This window comes from Bufo bufo, chromosome 9 (genome assembly GCF_905171765.1).
Source record: "Bufo bufo chromosome 9, aBufBuf1.1, whole genome shotgun sequence".
In the NCBI taxonomy this organism is placed as follows: domain Eukaryota; kingdom Metazoa; phylum Chordata; class Amphibia; order Anura; family Bufonidae; genus Bufo; species Bufo bufo.
The window spans coordinates 86,230,705-86,258,113 of record NC_053397.1 but is presented as its reverse complement, the minus strand read 5'-3'; the positions used below and the strand labels follow the sequence as shown (position 1 = coordinate 86,258,113).

General features: G+C 41.1%; 1 protein-coding gene and 1 long non-coding RNA gene across 7 annotated transcripts in view; both read right to left on the bottom strand.

Moving 5' to 3' along the window:
- The window catches only part of PTPRC (protein tyrosine phosphatase receptor type C), a 258,953-nt gene that overhangs the window by 211,943 nt on the left and 19,601 nt on the right, over positions 1-27,409 (bottom strand). The window lies entirely within an intron of this gene.
- Positions 14,890-15,546, bottom strand: LOC120979581. Its single transcript, XR_005774324.1, has 3 exons — positions 15,482-15,546; positions 15,156-15,209; positions 14,890-14,926 (listed from the first exon to the last, which is right to left on the bottom strand). It is a non-coding gene; the product is annotated as an uncharacterized LOC120979581 (long non-coding RNA).

Genomic DNA, 27,409 nt, shown 5'->3' with positions numbered 1-27,409 from the left:
AAGGTGTGCTGTTTGGTGTACTCACTGTGAAGTCTGCTCCTCTGCTGGATCCAACCGACGAAAAGGACCAGCACAGGAGCAGACAAGCCATATAACAGATCATATTTACTAATATGATCTGTTATCTGGCTTATGATTCGATTTTTTAAAAATCATTGGCTGGCAGGTTGCTGATGCAATTCTCCTCGAACTTTTGCCGGCCCGCGATGCGCATGCGCGGGCCGGCTGTGACCGAAATCTCGCGTCTCGCGAGAGGACGCGCCGGCGCGTCCACTCGGAATGAAACAACCACCTCCAGGACGCGTCTGTGCGTACAGCGGTCCGGAGGTGGTTAATAAGTAGTCAATCATGAATATATTGGAGCACTCTATCTGCATATAAAGCTATTGTAATGTTCTGCCATGCCAACCATTTTCTCCAGTCTCAGGAAACTTCTAGCAGCTTGAAACATGTAGCTATAGTGACCCACGCCTATATTTCAAGCGCATTACGCGAATATTACATTGCCGATTTTTCGCGATCGAGAAAATAATCTCGAATTCGCGAATTCTCAAATATATGACAAATATTCTACTAAATATTCGGGAAATATTGCGAATTCAAATATTGCCCCTGCCGCTCATCACTAGTCACTTCTTGGAGGTTTTCATTTCTGGGGACCTCAGGAAATTATTGAATGCGACATGGCACCTAAAATAAATGTCTGCCAATCAGGTCAGCCAAATCCATATTTAGCTGTTTGACTCTAGAGCCCTGCTGTGCGCCCATACATCATTTTTTGAACACATATTGCGTATTCGGGGGGAAATTCGGGGGGTGCATTTTGTGCTGTTACCCCTTGTGAAAGTGAAAAATATGGGTGTAAAGCAACTTTTTCTGGAAAAAAAAAAATATATAATTTTCATACCAAAGCGTTTCCTAATTCTGTGAAATGCCTGATGGGTAGTGTTGATCGCGAATATTCGAAAAGCAAATTTTTATCGCGAATATCGGCACTTCGATAACTCGCAAATACTTTGAATATAGTGCTATATATTCGTAATGACGAATATTCATTTATTTTTTTAACACAGTACACGTCAGGTGATCATCTCTCCCTTCTCCTAGCTTGTGCGCCAATGAGAAGGCTTTGTCACAGCTTAGCAACATCCCTAGCAACCAATAGAAAAGTTGCCTACCCCTTACTATATAAGAACCTCCCCAGCAGCCATTTTCTTAAGTTTATTACAGTTATGAAAGAGACAGCCGTGTCATTGCTGTGCTCTGTGCTTTGTGTTATTACATTAGACAGTTAACTTATATATATAATTCAGATAGTTAGGGGGAGATAGTCAGTGATTGATCTATAGTGTAGCAGAGATTGCCAAAAATTCGCAAGTGCGAATATATTGGAGCACTCTATCTGCATATAAAGCTATTCTAATGTCCTGCTGTGCCAACTATTTTCTCCAGTCTCAGAAAACTTATACCAGCTTGAAAAATGTAGCATAAGTGACCCACACCTGTATTTCGTAAGCATTATATATGCACTATTTAGAGCAGTATATATGCACTATATATGATGAATATTCTACAAAATATTCACAAAATATCACAAATTCGAATATTGCCCCTACCGCTCATCACTACTGATGGGTCAAAGTGCTCACTACACACCTTGAAATATTTCGTGAGGGGTGTATTTTCCAGAATGGGGTCACTTTTTGGGGGTTTTCACTGTAGGGGCACCTCAGGGTGTCTTCACATGCGACATAGCTCCCAGTTACCATTCCAGCTAAATCCTCTCTCCTAACCCCCATATGGTTCTTCTTACACTCTGAAGCCTGCTGTATGCCCATACATAAGTTTTTGAGCACATATGGGGTATTGTCGTATTCAGGGGGGAATGGAGAACAAAACGTGGGGTGCATTTTGTCCTGTTTCCCCTTGTGAAAGTGAAAAATGTGGGTGTAAAGCAACTTTTTCTATAATTTTTCATTTTCACAGCCAAGCATTTTCCTAATTCTGTGAAATGCCTGATGGGTCAAAGTGCTCTCTACACACCTTGAAATATTCCTTGAGGTGTGTAGTTTCTGAAATTGGGGTCATTTTTGGGGGGTTTCCACTCTAGGGGTACCTCAGGGAGTGTTCATTTGCAAGATGGCGTCTGTGAATTATTCCGGTGAAATCTGCCTTCCAGAAGCCATTTGGTGCTCATTTCCTTCTGACCCCTGTGGTACGCCCATATAGCAGTCATTTTTTGAGCACATATGGGGTGTTGGCATATTCGGGGGGAAATGGGGAACAAAATGTAGGGTGCATTTTGTCCTGTTTTCCCTTGTGAAAGTGAAAAATGTGGATGTAAAGCAACTTTTTCTGGAACCTTAAAATGTTCCTTGAGGGGTGTAGTTTCCATAATGGGGTTTGGGGGTTTCCTCTGTAGGGCAACCTCAGGATGTCTTCATATGCGACATACCTCCCAATTACCATTCCAGCTAAATCCGCTCTCCAAAAGCCATATGGTGCTCCTTCCACTCTAAAGCCTGCTGTGCGCCCATACATCAGTTTTTGAGCACATATGGGGTGTTTCTGTAAACTCGAGATTTAGGGTAATATATTTTGGGTATTGTTTGGCTGTTAACTCTTGATGTGTTGCAGAAAAAAATGATTAAAATGTAAAATCTGCTAAAAAAGTGACATTTTCAAATGTCATTCCCATTTTCATTTAATTCTCGTTGGGCACCTAAAGGATTAACAAAGTTTACAAAATCAGTTTTGAATAGCTTGAGGGATGTAATTTCTAAAATTGGGTGATTTATGGGTGGTTTCTAATATGTAAGCCCCAGAAAGTAACTTCATAACTGAACTGGCCCTGAAAAAATTGGGGTTTGGAAATGTTCTTAAAATTTTTTAGATTTGCTTCTAAACTTCTAACATCCCCCCAAAAAAAAAGTCATTTTCAAAATTATCCAAACATGAAGTAGACATATGGGCAATGTAAAGTAATAACTATATTTGGAGTTATTACTATCTATTATAAAAGTAGAGAAATCAAAATTTGGAAATTTTCAAATTTTTCGTAATTTTTTGTAAATTTGGCATTTTTTTTATAATTAAAAATGAATTTTTTTTTACTCAATTATACCACTGTCCTGAAGTACAATATGTGCTGAAAAAACAGTCTCAGAATGGCCTGGATAAGTAAAAGCGTTTTAAAGTTATTACCACATAAAGTGACATATGTCAGATTTGCAGAAATCGGCCTGGGATTTAAGGTGGAAAGTGGCTCAGTAGTAAAGAGGTTAAAACCATGTTTTCACTCCATGTCACAGTGAGTGTGCCCCCTCTCTTCAATATTATGCTTCATTTAATACATGACAACATCCTGCAGCCTTAGGCCTCTTTCACACGACAGTATGGCTTTTTCAGTGTTTTGCGGTCCGTTTTAAACGGATCCGTTGTTCCGTTTTTTGTTTACGTTGTGTTTCCGTTCCGTTTTTCCGTATGGCAAATACAGTATACAGTAATTTCATAGAAAAAATTGGGCTGGGCATAACATTTTCAATAGATGGTTCCGCAAAAAACGGAACGGATACGGAAGACATACGGATGCATTTCCGTATGCATTCCGTTTTTTGCGGACCCATTGACTTTAATGGAGCCACGGAACGTGATTTGCGGCCAAATATAGGACATGTTCTATCTTTCAACGGAACGGAAATACGGAAACGGAATGCATACGGAGTACATCCCGTTTTTTTGCGGAACCATTGAAATGAATGGTTCCGTATACGGACCGCAAAAAACGGCCCGCAAAACGGAAAAAAAAAACGGTCGTGTGAAAGAGGCCTTAGAAGCAGCCGATTGCATGCTGTTGTGACTTCATTAGGTTCTTAAAGGGGTATTCCCTTCTCACGCTTTTATGGCATTTCTAAAGATGCTGGTCCCACCTCTAGGATACACATCGATCTTGAGGAGAGGGCCCCATTTGCCAGCTGTAATGTATGAGAGGTGGTTGTGCATGAGTGGCTCTCTCCATTCGCTTTTTAGTACATTTTCGAGGACAGTCGAGGGTAATTGTTTTGGCTGTCCTTTGAACTCTAATAGAAGTGAATGGAGAGCAGTGATGGCCAGTTCGCTGTGTTCGCCCGCGAACACATGCGGGCTGCCATCTTTATTCACAAGTCCGGTGAGGCACAGGTTAGTTCTTACCTGTGCCTTGTGCGCAAGCCGGTCTGAAATCAAATGCGGTCAGCGGGAGCAGGCAGTTCCGAGAACAGCCCGATGAAGGCTCCGCTTATCCATGACCAGCTTGTAAGCAATATTGTGTGTCGCATGGAAGGACATACTGTGACTGAGAATAGTGTGCACAGTGGTTGTGGAGCCTGAGACATCGCACATTGGGAGTACCTGTGTGGTACCATTCCAAGGAGACCAGAGCCATAGTGTCAACGCTCAGGAGCAATGCAGGCCAGAGGGAGAGTGATTTGTTGCTTCTTAACCCCTTCGTGACCAGTCCGTTTTGGGCCTTAGCTACCAATTAAATTTTATTTTTATTTTTTCATTGTCGCATTCCAAGAGCTATAACTTTTTTCTTTTTCCATCAATGTAGCCGTTTGAGGGCTTGTGCTTTGTGGGGCAAGTTGTAGTTGTTAATGACACCATTTTGGGGTACACATAACTTACTGATTAAGTCCTTCTGCACACGACCGTATGGCTTTTTCAGTATTTTGCGGTCCGTTTTTCACGGATCCATTGTTCAGTTTTTTGTTTCAGTAGTGTTTTCGTTTCCATTCCGTTTTGCCGTTCCATTCTTCCGTTTGGCTTACGTTTGTGATCCTTTTTTTTGCGGATCGCAAACGGAAACGGAAGCATACAATAATGTTTACACAGTAAGTACATAAAAAAATTGGGCTGGGCATAACATTTTCAATAGATGGTTTCCCAAAAACGGAACGGATACGGAAGACATACCGATGCATTCCGTATGCATTCCTTTTTTTTTATGCGGAGCCATTGTTTTGAATGGAGCCAAGGAACGTGATTTGTGAGCAATAATAGGACATGTTCTATGTTTGAACAGAACGGATATACGGAAACAGAAGGCATACGGATTACCTTCCGTTCTTTTTGCAGATCCATTGAAATGAATGGTTCTGTATACAGTCCGTATACAGAACGCAAAAAACGGAATGTAAACTTAAAAAAAACGTTCATGTGAGGCCTAAGGGCTTATGCACACGACCGTTTTTTTCAAGGATCTGTTGCTCCGTATCTGAGTTTTTTTTTCTCTCTGATTTAAGTCCTCTTCCTTTCCATTATTCTACAAAACATATCCGTACGGTTTCCGTATGCGATCCGTTTTTTGCAGATCGGAAACGGAAACAGTAACTTATTAATCACCAAACACATGAGCAATATGGGCTGGGCATAGCATTTCTCCAGTATGGATCCGCAAAATACGGATGAAATACGGATGACATACGGATGTGTTCCGTGTGCGTTCCGTATTTTTTGCAGACCCATTGACTTGAATGGGGCCTCGGACCGTGATTTGCCGACAATAATAGGACATGCACAACTTTTTTGCAGAACGGAAATACGGAAACAGAATGCACATGGAGTACCTTCCGTTGTTTTTGCGGATCCATTGAAGTGAATGCTTCCGCATACGGTCCACAAAAAAATCGGAACGGAAGCGGAAAGAAAATACGTTCATGTGCATGAGCCCTTACTTTTATTAACTACTTCTGGGGGATGGGGAAAACAGCAAAACTGTGACTGAGTTTTTGCGTTATAAATTTTGCACCATTCATTTTTTGGCATAAACAATATGATAATTTAACTTTTTGGGTCAGAATGATTACAGCAATATCAAATACATATATTTGTATTTACTTTTGTACAATAAAAACTATATGCAAAAAATAAAAATGTTTCTGCATCACCGCATGACCATAATTTTTTATATTTTTCATCCTAAAGAGTAATGTGAGGGGTTGATTTTTGTGGGAGGATTTGTAGTTTTCATTTGTATCATTAACAATATTCGATGGCTTTTTATTCATTTTTTGTGGCAAATAAGCAAAAACAGCAATTCTGCCTTTTTTTTTTTTACAGCATTCACTCTACAGGATATATCACATGATAATTATATATTGTGGGTTGTTACAGATACTGTGATACCAAGTATATATGTACAGTGCCAAGGAATGAATGACGCTTTATTAATAATAAATAATAATAATATATGGAGGGGATTTTACTTTTTTTTCCATTGAAAAGCATTTTTTCAATGGAAAGGGGTATATTTTTTTAACTTGGATATTTTTTTATTTAATAAAACTTTATTTAACATTTTATTTTAACCATTAACTAGACCCATATAATACACTTCTATAATACACTGTAGTGCTTATGCAGTACAGAGTTTTATACTCTCAGTAACTATACTAACAGGCACTGTTAGGGCTCATGCACACGACAGTATTTTGCGTTCAGTATACTGGCCATTTTTTGAGTTCAGTATGAGGTACATATACTGAACCATTAATTTCAATGGTTCAGCAAAAAAAACTGAAGTGTCTCCATGTGCATTTGCTTTCAGTATTTCATTATTTCCGTACCGGGAAAAGATAGAACATGTCCTATTCTTGTCCGCAAAGCATGGTGCTTGGCTTTATTCATGTCAATGGGTCCGCAAAAAAAACGGAACACATACGGAAATGCATCCATATTTCTTCCATATCCGTTCCGTTTTTGCTGAACCATCTATTGAAAATGTTATGCCCAGCCCATTTTTTTCTATGTAATTACTGTATACTGTACATGGCTTACGGAAAAACGGAAAGGAAATGGAAACACAACGGAAACAAAAAACGGAACAACGGATCCACAAAAAACGGACCGCAAAACACTGAAAAAGCCATACGGTCGTGTGCAGGAAGCCTTAAGCGGCACCAGAGAGGCATTTGCTACAGGCAGGCCTGGGGAGTCTCCATTAGACTCTGGCTGACTTGCAAAGACATTGGGACCCTGCCATTTCTTTCTCAGCGATGTGGTGGCTATTGACCACAGCAGCTAAGGGGCAAACAGATCCTTTCTGTAATGTCTGATCCCCTTTCCCTTCTTTACAACTTGTCATTGTGAAGACAGGCTTGGCAGTACAGGGACCGGTAGGGGACCTGGAAAGCAGTGGAATAGGAGTCGCGAGGGATCAGCAACATTTACACCATAAGGAATGTTTTTAAAAAAAAATATGTGGCCAGGTAACCCCTTTATGAAACCAGAGACAAAGTACCTACCGGTAATTATCTTATCTATCCCCCCCCCCTCACACACACACACACACCTGTAATAGGTCGAGGAATAGAACTTTACATTTAGATCAAGCTTTACATTGAAGAAATGGGCTTGTCCATTGCCTGAATGTGTTACTTAGTTGCAAAATGCCTCTAAACCACTTCCTCAAACAGAGCTGATAAATATCTGTACATTTAACCAGTGTACGTTCCGAAAGCTAAAATGTTGCTAGATTTCAAAATGAAGCACATTCATCACATACAGTATCAGTAATTTCAGGGAAAGATCCAGTTTCTAATGATTCATTTCCCATGAGTTGGTTTTGCAGAAGCTCAGTGCAAATGTTCAACTTAGTTCCAACAAAATAGTTAATTAATATTAACATATTTGATAATAAAAGACAAATGGGTAATTTACTAAGACTCTTAAGGCCCCCGTATACATCAGTGCGCTGTCGACCGAAAACCGGGCTCAACCAAAAGTTTAATGTGCTTGGAGAGCTCCTGACCCTCCCCTGATGTTGGGGGAGAGAAAGATCCGGTGAAATGTAATATGCTTGCCAGATCCTTTTTTTCTCATGTATGTGTACGAGGGAGTTGTGAGGGAGTCAGAGGAGATAGGCGTCGGTCGAACATAGTATGGGCTTCTTGAAAAAATCGCTGCATTTTGCCTGTCAAGTCTACACCTGCTATGCACTGAGGTGTAGATTGGCGCTATAAATGATGCCAGTTTCTAGCATAAATTACTATACATATGATGGGTTGCAGGAGGCCACCTCCCTCATGTTAACTATCTCCCATAGCAACATAAAATCATCCCAAAAGTCATGAAATATTTTTCTGCAAAACTTTACAACTTCATGCTAGCTTTTTTGGTGTATAAGCCATGATAAATTCCCCCCATAGTATGAATACGTTATGCACAGTATGACATAAAATAGTTATTCAAGCTATTGATATAGTAGTACAAAATGCGAGTGCAGGAGGGTAGCCAAATACTCCTTCCATTTCTCCTAGCGAAGGAAAAAGCAAAAAGAAAGAGAGAGAATTTGTCACAATTTTTTCTGTGACTACAGGTAAATCATGTCCAGCATGTACTGTAGGCAAACAAAATGCTATTTTTTCTATGAAGAGGGCACTTCTAGGTTGGTAGCATGTAATATTTAGATCTTAGATCCTTTGAATTTAAGACTTAGTTAATTGTCTTCTTATTTCTCTGTCTACTACCAAACTGTGTTCTGCTTAAAGGGGCTGTGCAGCCTGTTCAAGCCTCACTCACACCTCAGTGTTTTGGTCAGTGATTTCCATCAGTTATTGTGAGACAAAGCCAGGTGTGGAGCCTCCACAGAGATAAAGTATAAGGGAAAGATCAGCACCTGTTCTGTGTTTAGAGCCGCACTTGGTTTTGGCTTAAAAATCTATGATGGAAATCACTGACCAAACACTGAGGTGTGAATGAGGGATTATATTGATGACCTATCCTCAGGATAAGGCTGAATGCAAACGACCGTGGAACACGGACGTGAGCGGTCCGTGGTATCCTGGCCTGGCATCCTGCTGAGAGCAGGAGCGCACGGCGTCATTGTTTGCTATGACGCCGTGCACTTCGTGTTGCCGCTGCAGTACAGTAATACACTGGTATAGATCATACGAGTGTATTACTGTACTGCAGCGGTGGCACGAAGCGCACAGCGTCATAGCAAACAATGCTCTCAGCAGGATCCCAGGCTGGGATACCACGGACCCCTCACATCCGTGTTCCACGGCCGTGTTCATTCGGCCTAAGTCATCAATATCTGATCAATATAAGGAAAAAGGAGGAACGATTGTTGGAGCGCCTAGTGGTCAGGATCCAGTGAAGGGATGGAAACAGGATAGTGAGGAGGAGATAAACACCTCTATGTAACTATAACGAGTCACCTTATACACCTTGGTTGTGGCCCCATATATCCAGAGGATGAGGTGAAAATAGAACAGTATATAGATATATAAAGAAAATGACATAAGGTTGTAACCTTAAAACCTGTCTAAAATGACTACTAGAGTTTTTAATAAAAGAAAGTACAAACAATCTTGTTTTGTACTCCCGTCATTAGGGAGGGTGGTGCAAGATAAGCACATAACACTTGACACCAAACCCTCCCCCGCCAAGGTCGCCTGTAAGTTGGTGGTTCCTTCCTCATCCTATTAATAGATGACCCAATGGACCCAAAGGGTACATACAAAATTGCAGTATTTTATAGGCAAAGAACACATGCATAGGTTTGACCACATGGTGGGAAGTTCTATTTTCACCTTATCCTCTGGATATATGGGGCCACAACCATAGTGTTCCTCTAAGGTGTATAAGGTGACTCATTATAGTTACATAGAGGTGTTTATCTCCTCACTACCCTGTTGCCATCCCTTCACTGGATCCTGACCACTAGGCCCTCCATCAATCGTTCCTCCTTTTCCTTATATTGATAATTTCTTGCGGCCTGCTAGTCAGGCTGACTTTGACCTTTGGTCCAATCTAGTGTGAGCAGCCTCATCTACCTCTTTTCTTTCTGACTTGTTTGGTTATCCCTTGGCGCCTCTATCCCTCTCCCCCTCTCACCTTCTCCCCCTGTCACCCTTTCTCCTTCTTCCCTTTCTACCCCCTCACTTCCCTAATTTGTGGTACTACATACCACTCTCACTCCCCCCTCAAGTACCCTTATTTATGCTCCTTTTTTCCTATTATTTTTTAATATCTGATCGGCTCCTATGCTGATCACCTGCATCCTTTTGATTACACTGCACGTCATCTCGGAAGTGCAATGTAATAACAAGTATTCGCTCCATTCACTTCAATGGAATGATCACTTGTAATTACACTATGCCACTGCTACAGGGGAGACGTAGTGTCATGAAGAAGAAGTAGTGCTCACGTGGAGCGCCGCCTCCTCTTCAAACATCTGATCAGATATTGATGACCTATAATGAGGATAGATCATCAAAATAAGCAGGCTGCACAACCCTTTTAATATTAATCAGGTCTATGTGTGGTGCAGAGTTCTTTCATTGAAGTCACTATGGCATCTGGATTTTAGATGTGGATATCAAATAGTTTCAATAATGCTAGAACCACGTATGCAGTTTTTTTGTCCAGTTTTTCTTGCTGATTTCGGGGCTAAAGCTAAAAGTGAACCTAAAATTACGGAGAAGTATAAAAGAAAGACTGATAAGTCTTCTCTTCGGTATCCATTCCTTCGTTTGGCTCTAAAATCTGCATATATGATTCTAGCCTACAACAGTTGGATATTTGAGGTACTTTTTGCAGTGCGAACATCTCGTGATCTTTTTCAAGGTAACTCCAGCACTCATGCTGAGTTGAGTCAGTACTGTTTATTCCGTTTTGTAGATGCTCTTAAGAGAAAGACATTGTAGACTTTGAAACCAAACTTAGAAAATGTTAAAGACTATATAATCTCTGATTACTTCACATCATGACACCACTGGAAACATATACAGTAGATGCATATTGGAAACTAACTTAAGATAAAGTGAGTGAACCATTAACTAAATGGAGTTTGTGGTTTTTGTTCTTTCCAATGTTTAATGCATTAATAACCAGCTTCTTAAGGAAAGTAGGTGAAAGGCTTAACAGATGCATAAGTGTTCATTTTCCTAGAAAGATAGCTTTGTTGAGTTGGAATACAAACATCAAACCAATACAGTATCATATGTGCAGTTCTCCCTTGTGCCACTGAAGCAGCCCTGAACTATCGAGGTCTGGACTCCACAAGACCTCTAAAGGTGTACTTTGGTATCTGGCACCAAGACATGCAGCACATCCTTTACATCCTGTAAGTTGCAAGGTGGGACTCTATGGATAAGACTTGTTTTTCCAGCACATTTTACAGATGCTGGATTGGATTGAGATATGGGGAATTTAGAAGCCAAGTCAATGTCTTGTTATGTACCTCAAATCATTCCTCAGTTTTTGTAATGGGCAATTCTGGTATTTCCTAAAAATGGTGGTCTCTTTCAGCAGTATGCTGTTAGTTAGTACCGTTCTCATGAAGATGTATACTTGGTCTGCAAAAAACTAAAAGTGTCTCATCCAAATTTACAGAAAGCAGTGTAATGCAAGTAGGCAGGGCCAACCCAAGTAGGCAAGGTCTGCCATACCATCTGCAGGGCTGGCTCCAGGCTTTTTTCAGTCTGAGGCCTAAGATGTCTGCATCCCTGTTTCATCTGTACAGGCTTCAGGCCTAGTGGCATGTTTCTTATGACAGTGAACAGTGGGGCAGGAAGCCATGGGCTCCTGTGCCCGGCACATTATTCAGCTGTATCACCATCTTTATAAACACTGTACATACATATGTACCTGATGTTTCTCTTGTTAATTACGAGTGTTAGATTGTTACATACCTGGTGGCCTTTAGGAGGACTCAGACCGTCACCTGGGCATCTACCCACCGGGAAATTTCCCTGTAGAGTGTATGGCCAGTCCAGCCATGATGCACATGAATGCAAAGACTCAAAGTTTCCAGGCAGAACATTGCCCAGAGCATTACATTGTATATTCTAATACCTTTCTATCATAGCCAACATTACCCTTTTCCAGCTATTTGTGCTTCTATGGGATCAGACAAGATAGCCTGTTAACAGCATCCCTTTCATTTTTCCCTGGATAACTTTAGGTAGGTACCTACTCCTGCATACTGGGAACACCCCAGAAGACCTACCATTTTGGAGATGCTCTGGCTCTGACAAGATCTGGCCCTTATCAAATTCGGTCATATCTTTACTCTTGTCCATTGTTCCTGCTTCCAACACATCCGCTTCAAGAAATTACTGTTCACTTCCATGCCTAATATACTCTACCTTTCACAAGAGTCATTGTCACAAGATAATCAATATTATTCACTCCACTTGTCAGTGATCTTAAAGTTACTGCTTTAAAGAGGACCTGTACCCTCTCCAGACATGTCTGTCTTACCAACTGCTTGCATCCTCCACACAGCAACAGTCCTGGAGAAGCTTTTCATATAACTCCATGTTGTACCATTTCTTTATTATTCCTGCTTGAAGTTTATGAATGAAGTTTACAATGATGATCCAGATGAGTGTTACTAGTTGGGGGGGGGGGGGTGTCCCTGCACAGGATAGGGACAGACTGTGCAGGGGCACACCCACAGTTGGTAGCACCCGGCTGTACCTCCATTGTAAACTGATAGCCATTCATTTATAACTTCTAGCAGGAATGATAAATAAATGGCATAACAGAATCATCAGAACAGATTCTCCAGAATTGTTATTTCATGGGCACTGCAATTAGCATCCACCACAATGTCTGCCATCACCTCAGCTCTTTTATATACTGTATATATATTCACTGCCAGATCACCCACACTCTGTATATACAGTATATCTTAAGTGTCCGCCATCACCTGCGCTCTTTATATACGGTATACCTTCCCTGTCTGCTGTCACACTGTCCTCAATCACCAACCTGCTGGACTGGACTGGACAGTGACTAGTAAACTCAGAAGCACTTGTAAAGAAACCGCAGCACTCTTTAGTCTTGAATTTACAAAGGTTTATTCACCAACACAATGCAACGTTTCGACCTGTGTGGTCTTTTTCAAGCAATGGTTGCTTGAAAAAGACCACACAGGTCGAAACGTCACATTGTGTTGGTGAATAAACCTTTGGAAATTCAAGACTGGAGAGTGCTGCGGTTTCTTTACAAGTGCATCTAAGTTTGGGGGAGTTCAGGACTGACTTCCGACACTGCAGGCACCCCCACAATAAGGAACGGTACTTACCCCTGTTTTCCGTTGTGCTGCTACACATTGTTTTTTTTGTTGTTGTTTTTTTCTTACTAAACTCAGAAGGCACTATGGCTAGCAATATACAGAAAGCATTATGGCTGAAAATGTGATGGCAATATCCATGAAGCACTATAGGTCAAAAATGTGAGAGGCCATTGTGGCATACTGAAGTGGCATCAGGACTTGCAGTAAAAATAAAGATTCTCAATTTGAATCCTTCTAATTAGCGGTGCACCTTATAGCCTAGTGTGTCTTATGGTCCAAAAATATTCTAACTTTGACTTGAGATCCACTTTTCAGGGCATACTGCTAGCTATCAATAAAGAAGAGGTATACATCAATTATTTACTGTAACTATTGAAATTTAAAAATATGCTATTTTCAATTTATATATGTGCTGAAAGTATCCATAGGCTATAATGGATTGGACAATTGCCAAAAGACGCCTTGTGGTATTCACCTGACCTATAAGCTGGTGTTTTCAAGCGGTGGCATTACATGCCGAGGACAACATCTGCAGGGAGTTTGTGTGGTCTGCCATTTGCATAGTTTTCAAGGTTTCTCCAGTTTCCTCGAACTAACACAGTGGTAGAGTAATTGGCCGCCTATGTAGTTGGTCATAGTGTATGTGTGTGTACAGAGCTTTTGAATATGTAATGTCAGTGCTATGTAAGCTACAGCAAATTAAATACATACCACAGGTCTGAAAAGTGACCAGCTTTCAATAAGAGTGAAATTATCCATTTTGCGCAATTTCTTAGACCTTTCAATGTCTGTATACTTTTTAACATCTGTAGCTATATTATTCAATAATAAATTAATGAAACTGTAGTATAAATTTTAAGGTCTTGTTGCTAAGTTAGATATTTTTTCTGAGATAAAATATTGTGTTTTTTTTTGTATTGTACTTTGCTGTATGGCCCTGTCTTGACTGATGAATGATCCCCACCGTGTTAAACAGTTTAGCTGTATTTAAGAACATATTTCCTGCAAAGCGTTGCCTAGCTTACATCAAGCCTGACCAGAGCCAGCCTCCTGCCTCCAAATGGTTTTATCTCAAGCTGTCAACAGGAACAACAATGCAATTAAAGTCTCTCTACGGTATCAGCGATCAAACCACAGCTCAATGCCAGCACTTGTGGCTTTCAGCTCTTTCCAAGCAACTCTTGTTATTCAGCGTCTCGTCCTTCATCTTCTCTGATTCACAGAGATAAAACACATTCTAGGCTGATACAAATCTAACCATCTGCGTTACTGAATCTACTCCCTCCATTGAGGATTTTTGAAATGTTTGATTTTTGTCAAGAGACCTAAAGCTCAATATGCTATTTATCTATTTTCATTTTATTCTCATGTCTCCATTCAGCAGCACACTTCGGAGGTCTATGCGCTCTGTTCAAGCGATCGGCACAAGCCAACCCCTGGGCCAGCCCTATATCATGTGACAAACGCAGGTTCCCTGAGGCAGCAGCTGTTCATATCATCAAGTGAATTTAATGTATTACAGAAGCAGTAATAGAGAGCTTAAAGAGTTATAGAGAAGGGGGGCCTAAGCAGATTGATATACAGTTTTGTGGGAAAATATTCAGTAAAACTAGTAATTTATACATTTAAAGCTCTGCTTTTTCTTAACTTAAGACTGCCCCTTGTACAACTATCAGTGACTTACAGCTATCTCAGTATACACAATTAGACAGGGAATGCTATCAGTCACTGATAACACCTCCCCGTGTACAACTATCAAGGACTGACAGCTATCTCTGTATACACACTTGCACGGGGAATACTATCAATAACTGATAACACCTCCCCTGTGTACAGCTATCAGTGACTGACAGCTATCTATGTACACACACTTACACAGAGAATGCTATCACTGATAACACCTCCCCTGTGTGCAACTATCAGTGACTGATAGCTATGTATACACACTTACACATATAATGCTATCACTGATAACACCTACCCATGTAAAACTATCAGGGACTGACAGCTATCTCTGTAGACACACTGACACAAAGAATGCTATCACTGATAACACCTTCCCTATGTACAACTATCAGGGACCGACAGCTATGTCTGTATACACACTTACACAGAGAATGCTATCAATCACTGATAACACCTCCCCCATGTACAACTATCAGTGACTGACAGCTTTCTCTGTATACACACCTACATGGGGAATACTATCAATAACTGATAACACCTCCCTCGTGTACAGCTATCAGTGACTGACAGCTCTCTATTTTTACACACTTACACAGAGAATGTTATTACTGATAACACCTCCACCGTGTACACACTTACAGAGAATACCATCAATCACTATTACTGACTGACAGCTATCTCTGTATACACACTTACACAGAGAATGCTATCAATCACTGATGACACCTCCCCGTGTACATCTATCAGTGACTGACAGCTACCTCTGTATACACACTTACACAGGGAATACTATCAATCACTGATAACACCTCCCCCGTGTACAACTGAACTCAGAAAGAACAGAAATATAAATGTAAAAAGTACAGGTTTCACTGAAATTATTCCCACAAAACTACATATCAATCTGCTCAGCTCCTCCTGATCTATGCCATGCTGCCTGCAGATTACACTGCATCTTGTGGTGACAGATTCCCTCCAAGCATGTGGTGTTGATTCCTAACTATCATAGTCAACCATGAACCCACAATACACACTAAAACTTAAAAGGATTTTTCCGAGATTTTTTAACTGATTACCATTCCTCTGGATGGGTCATCAGTATCTGATCACTACGGGTCTGACAACCAGGATCCCTGCCGATTAGCTGTTTGAGAAGGCACTAGCGCCTTCCTGCAGCTTGTCAAGGTCATGTGATATCACGTTAATTAGTCACATGGCCTAGGCGCACCTCAGACCCATTGAAGTAAATGGGATTGAGCTGCGATACCAAGCACAGCCACTATACAATGTATAGCACTGTGCTTGGTGAGCAAAGAGAAGGCCGCAATGCTACTGCAAGCGCCTGTACCTTCTCAAACAGCTTAAAAGTGAGAGTCCCGATCAGATTCTGATTACCCAGAGAATAGGTCATCAGTTATAAAATCTAAGATAACCGCTTTAATACTTTATGTAATCATGGCTAATAATGCCCACAGCAGTAATACAATACACTACAGTACAATACAATTGTATAACCTTTTATAAAACCATCTTCATTTAATCCACAATATTCCACTTTCTACTCCTCTTCATTTACTTCAAAATGTAGGGGTGTAGTGACATTATTGAGAAATACCTTTCCCTTTACTGTTTCCCAAACCTGCATAGACCCGGAAGGAAGATACGTAATCCTGCTGGGAACATATAGAGATGAATCGCTTTGCCTGGTTAACTCATATGCTCCTAATGAGGACCCAATTACCTTCTTCGAAAAGGTCGGAAAAGTGATTGAATCCCTAACTTTCCATAAACTAGTGTGGTGTGGGGACTTTAATTTTACCATAAATCCTGTACTAGATCGCTCTTGCCCCCCCTTCGACCCTGCGACCTACATCACAGACAAAAAAGATCCAACGAGTCTTTCAATCTCTGGCTCTAGCTGACACATGGAGGGAACACAATGGTACTCAGAGAAGTTATACCTTCTACTCAGCAGCTCATAGGGTGTACTCGCGCTTAGATATGATTTTATCCTCCACATCTTTCCTACCTTATATGTCATATTCCAGACATGTGGTTTCCTCTTGGTCAGACCACGATATGGTCATCTCTGATTTTACGGCTCCACAGGTTAGCTCTGCTTCGTTTCACTGGAGGCTCAACGAATCACTCCTGACTCACACAGCACAATTTTCTCAATTGAAGGACGATCTTTCGAACTTCTTATCTGAGAATGTTTCACACAAAATCAATCCTATGACATTGTGGCTGACCCACAAGGCCTTCATGAGGGGCAGGTTGATAAGTTTGGCCTCCAGGAGGAAGAAAGAACGTACTCAAGCCCAAGTTGGACTAGAGGCCAAGCTGAACAGACTTGTTTGGGCCCATCAGAGATCTCCGTCTCTCTATCTGCTTAAGGCAATTAAAGATGTTAAACTACAACTGAACATGTTGCTCACAAACTCCACAGAAAAAGCCCTTAGATGGACTAACTCCTTTTACTATAAGTTCGCCAATAAGCCAGATAAACTTTTAGCCAACCAACTTAAAAAAAAACAGAAAATCAACCAGGTATTTAAAATTAGTACAAGGTCAGGTCAGACCACTTCTAATCCTGACACAATTTACACCGCATTTCAGGAATTTTATACACATCTTTATTCAGCTCCCATAGGAGACTCTACAGCGAAAATAAATGAGTTTTTGTCATCTGTCCACCTCCCTACTCTATCCCCAGAATCACAATCAGAACTTAATAAACCGGTTTCAGTAGAAGAAGTAGAATAAGCTATTAACTCCTTGAAACTAGGGAAAGCCCCAGGCCCTGATGGCTACTCAGCCCTATATTATAAAAAGTTCGCCCCTCTGCTTATTCCTCACGTAACTAATTACTGTAACTATTTGATGCAGGGAAAGGTCCCTCCAGAAGAATTCCTGAAAGCCTCCATTACAGTCATACCTAAGCCCAATAAGGATCCCCTGCTCACTGCCAATTATAGGCCGATTTCCCTATTAAACATTGATAACAAACTCTTTACAGCTATTTTAGCGGGAAGAATCAATAGATTCTTGCCAAGTCTTATCCATAAAGACCAAGTAGGATTCATACCCGGTAGGGAAGCCCCTGATAACATCAGAAAAATACTTAACATCATCCATTACTCCAATAAATCCAAAACCCCATTAGCCTTATTGGCCCTAGATATTGAAAAGGCCTTTGATTCTGTTACATGGTCATACCTCTGTAGTGTTCTCTCGGGAATGGGAATTCAGGGACCCTTCTTAGCAGCTATCCAAGCCCTATATTCTAAACCAGAAGCCCAACTTAAATTACCCTCAACTAGGACTTCCCATATCCCTATTAGAAGGGGTACAAGGCAGGGTTGCCCCCTGTCCCCAGCTCTATTCGCCCTAGCCATTGAACCCTTAGCTGCTCATATAAGATCCCATCCCGATATTAAAGGTTTGACAGTTGGGGGAACAGAATATAAACTTAATCTCTTTGCAGATGATCTTATGTTAACTATCACCAACCCCATCATTTCATTCCCTTCCCTGCTGAAATTATTGGATTCATTCTCCAAAGCATCGGGCCTTTCCATAAACCATTCTAAATCTGACCTACTACTATGTAACACCCCCATTTCTACTAAAACATTGCTCACTCAAAATTTCCCTTTCCAACTTAGGCCCCAATATATCCCATATCTGGGAGTTATGTTGCCCAAGACGCTAGACATAACATATAAGATTAATTACTTACCTATGTACAAAAAGATACGTCAAGATCTAGTAAATTGGCAATCCCTTCAAGTATCTTGGGTGGGTAAGATAAACATCTTCAGAATGGTAGTGCTTCCGAGACTCCTTTATTTGTTCAGGGCTCTACCAATCCCTGTTCAGATAAGGGACTTGAGATCGGTCCAGAGAGACTTAATGAAATTTATTTGGGCTAATAAACATCCCCGTATATCTAAGGCTGTAATGTGTAGACATAGGTCACATGGAGGGCTATCAGTACCTGATTTAGTAAAATACCATCAGGCAGCTAGACTGGCCCAAATGTTTTTGACCCACCTTAATCCTCAGGACCACCCTCTATGGATACCTCTTGAACGCAATATCCTTCTCCCTTACACATGGAAAGCGCTGATCTGGAATACTGCACCCATTCCCTCAACAGTTCGTAATAATTCACCTTTGACTTATTATTCACTGATTCTTTGGAGATCAGTTAGGTTTAAATTTAACCTACAATCTAGACCATCCCCGTTGCTGAGTATTATAGGTAACCCTGCTTTTTCTCCGGGACTCCAAGGTAATAACCTCAATTGGTGGTCATCCAACCAACTATGCACCCTTCACAAGCTTCTGGTTAGAGGCAAATTAATATCTCTTGCGGATTTTAAGGAAAAATACTCACCTCCCATAGGAGATTATCTCCTCATGAATCAGGTATTCTCTTACTTTAGGTCTAATCTGATACCAAACCGTAATGTAGAATTTTCACCCTTTGAGCGTTCTATTAATTTCTCACTATACAGACAGGGTCTCCTTTCAAGAATATACGAAGCCCTAAATGCTATCCCTGAAGGCCATAAACTAACTTACATGAGAGCCTGGGAGAAAGACTTACAACAGGAATTTTCTGTATCTAAATGGTCTCAACGCTCACTAACTCTTACGAAAGGCTCATGGCAGGTTACCCTGGCGGAAACTTCCATAAAGGTTCTACATAGAACCTATATGGTACCAACGAGGCTTCATACTATTTACCCTGAGGTTTCCCCCTTATGTTTTAGAGAATGCACTGAGGAAGGAACCATGCTTCATACATGGTGGTCATGCCCTGTAGTTAAAAGGTTCTGGGTTCAAATAACAAGATTGATATCCTCAGTACTAGATTGTAACTATCCACTAGCATTGCCACTATGTGTTCTAGGAGATAGACCTCATTGGCTGACCTTTGCCAGATTTAAACTTTCCCAATATATTTTACTAGCTGCGAGAATCCATATAGCCTTTAAGTGGCGATCTGACTCACTATCTTATCAAAGTGTTATTGATAGGATCAATAGAATAATGGTTTTTGAAAAACTTTCAGCTATCCGAGCCGACACATTTACAACATTTGAGAAGGTTTGGGCACCATGGTTAGCCTCCCCCCATGCTCCAGATTTACAATATAGTATTTCCCTTTGATTTTACCATTCATGCTTACTAGAGTTATACATCTGAATTTTGATGCTATCTCCTTATGTCAAAAATCCTATTGTATTTCATAGTATGGAAAAAAAAAAAAAAAAAAAAACTGTACAATGTGATATACATTTCTCCAAGAATTGTTAATGTTTCTCTTTTCTTTTTATTTTATTATTTGATATTTATGCATACCTGTATATGCTAAAATCCAATAAACGCCTTTTGAAACATAAAACCATCTTCAGTTATAATAATATACAGTAAAAGGGATTTTATTAAAGGAATACCTATTCACACAAGCACATGCAATGGGTCAGCTCCAAGCCTCTTTAGATCCAGGCTGCAGTACTCTTACACCCAGGACCACACAGCATGATAGCCCTAAACCACCACTACTGAAGAAGTATTGTCATACCACGATAATCCCCAACTAGTAGTTGGGGACAATCAGTGGTATGACAATACCTCAGGGTGGGCATACTGTTTTCTAGCTGAAATGTGTGACACCTTCTCCTCTTCACCTACAGTACTTCTCAATTTCCACTCCTTATTACTGTGAAGTACTTTATCTTGATTATAACAGGTAACCAAAACTGATGTTGTAGAGATTACACCTCCCAGGGCTTTCTGAAGATATTTAGAAAGTGCAGCATTATGGGAGATTTCAACGCTATAACTTTAAGAATCATAATGGCAACTATGTAAATACTATAATACAAACTGTAACTCAAAGTTACTCAACTTGTAATACAGATTATATATGTAAAATTTTATATAATGGTTCAAAGGTAGGCAATAACTTTAAATCCACAGTCTTTAGTAATCAATAAAGCATAGAGCTCTTAAAAGAATAAGCTTTCCTATGTGTGTACAGAGGAATCACACTATATATATATTTATATATGTGGCCAACATATTCTTGTATTTTACCGCTACCAGCAGTCAGGTTGTCTCTCTGGTCCCAGCACTAATTGTCAGTTTTTTTTAATAATCTCAACTCCAGAGATTAGCTGCTAAGATGTCTCCTATAAACCGTATACAGAATACAGAGAGAAAAGGAGATTCTGCTTCCCCATCTGTCTTTTACATACACTCATAAGCAGCAGCATGGATAATATTCTGCAGCAGTACTAGGCAGTGTAGCTGGAAATGCAGCATTGGGGTGAGGCAATAGAACACTTACAGTAGAACACTTACTGCAAACAGCAGCACCTACTCTCCCTCTCTGTCTTACTGAAGCTTTTTCCCCATCCTCCCCCTCAGAAGTAGTAACCTGATCCCTTAGTGAAGCTGGTAATCTGTAGACAGATATTACCAGTAAATTGAGAAAGAGTGATCAGGAGACGGGAGGAGAAGAAGCAGTGGTAGATAAGTAGAAAAATAGTAATTTCTTTATTAAGGTAACATAAACTTTAAAACGGTTCAGAAAATGGGTTTAGTATATGAGAAGCTTTAAGTCAGGGATGCCCAACCTGTGGTCCTCCAGCTGTTGCAAAACTCCAACTCCCAGCATGCCTTAATAGCTGTAAGCTGTTCAAGCATGCTGGTAGTTGTAGTTTTATAACAGCTGGAGGGCCGCAGGTTGGGCATCCCTGACTTAAGTGATATAAAGCAATGAGACACATGCTAATATTTTGTTTTGGAGATGAATATTGTTTCTTTTTAGTCATTAGTTCCGTTAGCAGATGCTAAAGAAATATTTTAGGGTAGAACTATATAAACTAAAGTCTCATTTTTAATATCAAATGTTTCCTAACATCCCTGGGGTCCTGGATTCGAATGCGACCAAAAGTGATGCCTGAATATGATCTGTATGTTCTCCTCAGCCCCCATGTTTGTATAGGTTTCCTCTGTGCATTCTGGTTTCCACACAAGAACACATACTGATGGGTTAATTGGCTTACTGTGAAATTGTAGAATATGCAAAATATAATTATCAGAAAACATAAGTAAAAATAAGAAGTAAAGCTACAGCGGGTGCAAAGTGAGAAGCTATTGAGCTGTCTAAGAGCCCTAGCCTTATTCTATCATTACTCTGACTTCAGTCAACAACTTTGTATGTACAGCATTACATAAAATATTAAATTACAACAACAACAACAAAAACCCCAGCCTCATTACAAAGTCTGGAAGCCATTTTGCATTGCTGTCGTTATCAGTACCCATTTTGCATACGATTTCCTCTATTTCACAGTCAGTTCTCCTATCAGGTCTCTTAATGTCCTTTCTCATAATTGTTGCATACATTCACTCTCATATATCAAAAGTTCCTATTGCTTCTTCCTTAGTTGGATCCAGTTTATTGCTTTATTTCTCTTAAAGCCAACCTGGGGAGAGTAGCTTTGTACTGGGATCTCTGTGTCGTTTAGTTTCTAAATGAATCATATAAGAGAGGTGTAATAACTAGACAGGTTGTGTGGAAACTTCACTTCTCTATTTCTGCACACACAGGAAGTGCTTGCAGGCTATATATGTTCTCACATTATTTATATTGTATCATTTTCTTCACTACATGACCTCTGTTGTGGTAGTAGACAGAAGACATAGGGGTAGATTTACTACTGCTTCAGATACTAAAAGTTAGCAACCAGTGCCAGGCAGATGCTGCCAAGGCAAATAAGATGGTGATATGCATCAAAGCGGCATAGATGCATACAATAAGAGTGCAGTCCTAGCTTCTTACTAGTCCACAAATACAATGCCTTTAAAAAGTATTCATAAGTCATTTTTTCACGTTGCAACCACAAACTTAAATGTATTTTATTGAGATTTTATATGATACACCAGCACAAAGTAGCAAGTATGTGTGAAGTGAAAAGGAAATGATGCATGGTTTACAACATTTTTAATAAAACAAAATCTGAAAAGTGTTGGGTGCAATTGTATTCAGCCCCTTGTACTCTGATACCCCTAAATAAAATCCAGTGTGACCAATTGCCTCCAGAAGACACCTGTTTAGTAAATAGAGTCCACCTGCATGTATTCTCAGTATAACTATAGCTGTTCTGTGAAGGCCTCAGAGGTTTGTTAGAGAACATAAGTGATCAAACAACATCATGAAAACCAAGGAACACTCCAGACAGGTCAGGGATAAAGTTGCGGAGAAGTGTAGGTTCTGAGAAAAGTATCCCAACCTCTGAGCATCTCAAGGAGCACTGTTCAATACATCATCCAAAAATGGAAGGAGTTTGGCACAACTGCAAACCTTCCAAGACATGGCCTAAACTGACAGCCCGGGAATACGGTATTCATGTGTTGGAATGGCCCAGTCAAAGTCCAGAGCTAAATCCCATTGAGACTCTGTTGAAATACTTGAAAATTGCTGTTCAGACGCTCTCCATCCAATCTCACTGAGCTTGAGCTATTTTGCCAAATAGAATGGGCAAAAATTACAGCCTCTAGATGTGCAAAGCTGATAGAGACATCCCCTAAAAGACTTTCAGCTGTAATTGCAGAGAAAGGTGGTCCTACTAAGTATTGACTCAGGGGGGCTGAATAAAAATACATGCTACACTTTCCAGATTTTACATATAAAAATTTTTGAAAACCATGTATCATTTTCTTTTCACTTCACACATATTAGCTACTTTGTGCTGATCTATCACATAAAAGCCCAATAAAATACATTTATGTTTGTGAGTGTAAAAAGAAAAAATGTGGAAAAGTAAAAAGGGTATGAATGTTTTTTCAAGGTACTGTAACATAAACTAGTTTTAGGCACAGGACATACCTAGCACAACTGAAGTGGGTTCCAAGGTGGCAATCAAAGTAATAAATGTACTGTATGAGGTGGACTGCAATATCATGATGGGTAATCAAAATGGAAGTTAATATAAAAAAAAAAAAAAAGAAGGATCAGAGAGTGACCTTATAACCATGTATAAATATATCAAAAGTCAATACAGAGATCTGTCTAATGACCTGTTTATACCCAGGACTGTAATAATAATAAGAGGGCATTCACTGTTCTACAGCAATAAATCAAATAGAAAAAACTGCAGTGCTCACCAAAATACATCTTTGGTACTTTACTACTTTAAAAGCAATAAAAGTGGTCTAGGAAGTGGGTTGCATACTAAACTGCTTGTAATGCTTTTAAAACTTTATTAACCCCTTATTAACCACCAATATGCCTTTTTATGCTGTTAACTAAGGGGCCTTAGGCTGGGCTGCTGCCTTTTCACAGCAGCTCAGTCTAATCGCTGCATAGTTGTCCTTTGCAGCGGAGAGCAGGGGCTCTGCTCTCCTACTCAAACAGCCCAGACTGGAAGGAGCGCAGATCCGGGCTGTTAAACCCAATTCATGTCATGGTCAATAGCGCACTCCACATGTAAGAGGTTACTAAGAGAGCGGACTCCCACAGTATCCCATCAGCACCTTGGGAATTAGATTGCAGGATGCCGATATCAGTGAAGGCAGGTCGAGGCCTAGGGTAGGCCCCAGGTGGGCCTCCAGTGTTTTCCAGCAGTCTACTGGTTAAAAAAAAATGCAATGCAACTGTTTTGTACATTTTTGTGAAATTTTTTGTAACCTTCTCCAGATCTGTGTCTTCACATGATCATGTCTCTAATCTCTACAGGCAGTTTTTTCCTCCTCATGGCTTGGTTGTCATTCTAATATGCATTGTCAGCTATGAATCTTAATATAGACAAGGCTGTGTCTTTTCAAGTCTAATGAATTTACCACAGGTGGACTCCAACAAGGTGTAGAAACTTCTCAAAGATCAAGAGAAATGGGAGGCCCAGAGCTAAATTTCAAGTGTCATAGCAAAGGGTCTGAATGCACATGTCCATGAAAAATTGTAGTTTTTCCTTTTTGATACATTTGCAAACATTTCTAAAATTCTGTATTTATTTTCTCATTATGGAGTACTCAGTGCAGATTAATGGGGAAAACTTGAATGTGTTTGTGCACAAGACCTCAACATAACAAAAAGTGGAAGAGTCGGAAGACTTTCCATATTTATTGTATGTACCAATGGTGGTCATAAAAATGGACAATGTGAACCAAGCCTGAAATGGAGTTTTGTCACAAATATTGGCACAAATACCCATCTAAGGCTGGTTTCACATCACGTTTTTGCCATCCTTTTAACGTATGCATTGGGGGGGGGGAAAGGATACAAAGGCGTAGCAGACCACGCTTTTCCATCCTGCAGAGTCCGCTAAAAAAAGTATACATCAACATACTGTACATTGATAATGGAACTCTATGCTGAATGGATGCCACTGTATGGCACCTGTCAGAGGCATCCATTTAATGGCAAAAATGTGATGTAAACCCAGCCTTAGCATCTGTCCAGTACAACACCATGGCCAAAGATTTCTATCTGATGAGTGGATGGTTATAGGACTATTGAATGTGGGATTTTAAAAAAGACCTTAAGATAAGGTCTTAAAGTGCTGTGTTTCTATTTGCTTTTGAAGAAAAAAAACTGTAGCAATATCAAATCATTTGTAAAAATGTGTTATTGTGTTGTTTCTATGTAATCAACTTTATGAGCGTTTCATAGAATTAAAGTAGTTGTCCGGGTTCAGCGCTAAACCCGAACATACCTCCATTTTCACTCAGGCAGCCCCCCTGACTTGAGCATCTGAGAAGTTCATGCTCCGATGCTCTCCTTTGAAAAGGCATTTTCAGGAGTTCCTGTGACAAACCGGGCTCTTCATTGGGCTGCCAGGAAGCCCGGTGCCGTCACCGGCACTGATGGGCGGGCTTTAGCGCTGCCCTAGCCAGTAAAACAGCTAGGGCAGCGTAAAGCACGCCCATCAGAGCCGGTGACGTCAGGGCCGACTGGATAATGGGAAAATTCCCGTTAGGCCGGTAGCCCTGACTTCAGCACGCCCGGTGTTCCGTGAAATTTCCCTACCCTCGTCACTTCCTGTTGTGACGCGGCCGCATCAGACATGATGTTTCCAGCTTTGAAAGGAGGTGTGCCGCGCCGCGCAGGGGCACAACTACGGGGTAGGGAAATTTCACACCAGAGTTGGGGAGAAGGGGCCACCTAATGCGCCTGCGCCTTACCTCTCAGCTGGACACCGGCCGGCACTGCACATGCGCCGGGAGCCTCAGCAGCTGTTAGAGGGTAGGAAAAAATTACGGGACAGTGCGCAAGTGCAGCTAACTACTCCCGTCGGGATACACCGCGCATGCGCACCAGCGGACAGGGAGATCTCTTATACCGAACATCCATCCGATTACCGCGCCTGCGCAGTGTGGGGGTAGGGAGATCCGATGGCCATTTGTTCTGTTAAATCTCCGTACCACTCACTGCGCACGCGCAGTGTCTGATCATCTGGAGCCAGCTGAGAGGCAAGGCGCAAGCGCATTAGGTGGCCCCTTTTCCCCTTGTGTGAAATTTCCCTACCTTGCCGTTGTGCGCCTGCGCGGCCCGGTGCACCTTCTTCCAAAGCTGGGAACATAATGTCCGGTGCAGTCGCGTCACAACAGGAAGTGACGAGGATAGGGAAATTTCACGGAACATCGGCCGTAGGGAAATTTCACGGAACACCGGCCGCAGGCGACAGCAAGGAGGCTCCTTGGCAGGTGTAGGCGTGTAGCTGACTTCCGCACAGCCGGCCGTGCCGACAGCGAAGAGGCTCCTTGGCCGGTGTAGCTACTAGCTGACTGCCTCATGGCCGGCCGTGCTGATCACAGAGAACATGTCGGGGCAGCACAGGACCGCACAGTGTGCTGTATGACGTGATGTCACACGTCATCAGCGCTGCTGCGTGAGTGGCACATCCGACGGCGCGTACCTTTAGTTCAGGCGGGAGCGGCTGCAGAGCATGGGTGCCATTCTGTTCAATGCTCACAGGCACTGCCTGCCATACATGATTCCACGCTGCTGGTCCAGGCCTTCCAGTGCTTAACGAGCCAGCAGATTCAATGCTGTGGGGCTGGTATGCAACTTTTTCCAGGGCTGGTTTTTATCCCCAGTCCGGCCCTGGGTGATGTCACCGCCCGGCAGTGTGATATTGTAAACAAAAGAGCCCTTGCCCTGCGCGATCTATCGCAAGGGAAGAGAGTGCAACGGAGCATGAGATGCTCTGATGCTAACATCAGGGGTGCTGCCTGGGTGAAAATATGGGTATGTCCGAGTTCAAATCTGAACTCGGACAACTCCTTTAATTGTGACCACTAAATGCTGTGTGTGTCTTGGTTTTCTTTGTTCGGGTCAAAAGAGGATTTAGAGATCAGTGTTTGTTCCCATTTTACAAGTGTTTTCTCATTACTAGTTTCATTTAACTGTGAGAATATATGTTCACAATGTGACACATTACTCATTTAGCTTACTGTATTGTGTTTTAGGCATTTTCAAGTCATTTGCGATTAAATTTCAATTGTGCTCTATATCTCTATATCAGAAGGAGATTAACCACAGTTTTCTCTGTATGATTTTCTACAAGACTTTGTTTCAAGAACATTCAGTAGATTGCAGACAATCAAACAACGTGGTCATGTTTTAGTCCA